The sequence below is a fragment of the Orycteropus afer genome, unplaced genomic scaffold (genome assembly GCF_000298275.1).
Source record: "Orycteropus afer afer isolate SDZICR_OR568_19922 unplaced genomic scaffold, OryAfe1.0 scaffold00899, whole genome shotgun sequence".
Lineage (NCBI taxonomy): Eukaryota > Metazoa > Chordata > Mammalia > Tubulidentata > Orycteropodidae > Orycteropus > Orycteropus afer.
Genome location: NW_006922486.1, coordinates 360,417 through 362,744, shown reverse-complemented (window position 1 = coordinate 362,744; position 2,328 = coordinate 360,417).

Genomic DNA, 2,328 nt, shown 5'->3' with positions numbered 1-2,328 from the left:
CCACAGCTATACATCTTTACAGAGTAGGTTGCCTTGCCTCATCTTCTTCTCACAGAATAGCTGGTGGTTTCAAGGTGGGTTTGAACAGATTACCTTCTGGTTAGCAACCAAATGTCTTCCCCACTGTGGCACCAGGGCTATATGGGTATATGTATAGCTCTTTCTATATATGACACCTTTGGCAACTTTAGTATATATGTACATATGTATATTGAAATTGTCAAAGGTTTCATATTACTTGGTTCCACAATCAACATTAGTGGAAGCAGCTGTCAAGACATCAGATGACATATTGCACTGGGCAAATCTGTTGTAAAAGACTTCTTTTTAAGTGCTGAAGATAAAAGATATCTCTTTGAACACTAAGGTGCACCTAACCCCAGCCATGGTATTTTCAATTTCCTCATATGCATGTGAGAGCTGGACAATGAATAAGGAAGACTGAAGAAGAGTTGATACTTTTCATTTGTGTTGTTGGCAAAGAATATTGAAAGTACCATTGACTCCCAGAAGAACTAACAAATCTGTCCTGGAAGAAGTGCAGCTGGAATGCTCATTGGAAGGGGTAATGACAAGACTTCATCAAACTTACTTTGGTCATGTTGTCAGAAGGGAGCATTCTGAGATTTTTTTTTTTTTTTTTTTAAGATTTATTGCTTTATTATACAGCTTATAAAAAGCCAAAATCCAAACACTCACATGTCCTTCACTATTAGGGAATGAGGGGGGATCACACATGTTCTTATCTAGCCATTTTCTATGAGCATTTGCATGCTTGGTAATGTGGAGTGTTAACAAAAAGGGGAAGGCCCTCAACAAGATGGATTGACACATGAGTTGCATTGATGAGCTCAGGCAAAGACTTTGAGGCTGGCACAGGACTGGGCAATGTTTCCTTCTGTTGTACATAGGGTCACAGTGAGTCATAGACAACTTGATGGCACCTAACAACAGCAACATATATATAATTTATAATATCTATTTATCAATAATTTTTGTATTATCAAAAAGCCAACTCTGGTGTGATTAACTTTTTTTTATTGTTTTTCTGCATTGAAATTTATTGATTTCTGGTCTCTGTTATCGTTAGACATCATCAAACTGGTTTTGACTCCTACAAACCCAATGTACAACAGAAGGAAAAATTGCCTGGTTATGAACCATCCTCACAAACACTGCTATGTTTGTGCCCATTGTTGTAGCCACTGTGTCAATGATTTCCATTAGGGCCTTCCTCTTTTATCTGATCCTTTATGTTACCAAGCAAAAATCTTCCCCAGACAATGGGACTTCCTAATCAGATGTCCAAAGTACGTGAAAGAAAATCTCATCATGATCACATGTAAGGAACACTCTGGTTGTACTTCTTCCAAGACAGATTTGTTCATTCTGGCAGTCCATGATATATTGAATATTTGTTGTCAACAACACAACTTAAAGGAATCAATTAATCTTCACTCTTCTTTATCCCTTGTCTTTCACATGGAGCTCTGATAGCATAGTGCCTAAGGCACTTGACTGCTAACCAGAAGGCTGGCAATTCAAACCCACCAGCCACTGCATAGAAAGAAGTTTGAACAATCTACTTCAGTAGTGATACCACCTTGGAGACCCAAGGAGGGGTCTCTATGAGTTGGGTCTGACTCGAGGGACATAACAACAACAACAACAATCTTTCACTTATATATGGTTTAGGTAAGGTGCAATTCATCTTCAAAGTCACAGTTTTGCTTTTTAACACTATAAAGAGTTCTTAGGCAGTAGATTTCTCCAACCTAATACATTGTTTGATTTCTTGACAGCTTCTTCGTGTGCAGCAACTGTGGATCCAAGTGAAATGAACTCTTTACAAATTCAATAATGTCACCATTAATCATAGTGGTCCAGATGTGAAGATTTTTGTTTCCTTTGTGTTGAAAAATAACCTAAACTTAAGGATATAGTCTTTGATCCATATCACTATGTATTTCAAGTTTTCTTCCTTTGCAGTGAGTAACATTGTGTCATATGCATAACCCAGATTGTTAATTAGTCTCTCCGATCATGATCCCAAGTCGTTTCAATAAATTTCATAGTCTCATATTATTTGCTCAGCATACAGTTATAGTAAATATGGTGAAAGAATACAATATTTGCCAGGCAACTTCCTGATTTTAAAACTTGTATCATCCCTTGGTTCTATTTGAATGACTGCCTTTTGATCTATGTACAGTTTCCACGTGAGCACAAATGAGTGTTCTGGAATTCCCATTCTTCATAATGTTCTTCATAATTTGTTATGATCTACACAGTTCAATGGCATAGCATAGTCAATAAAACAAAGGTAAA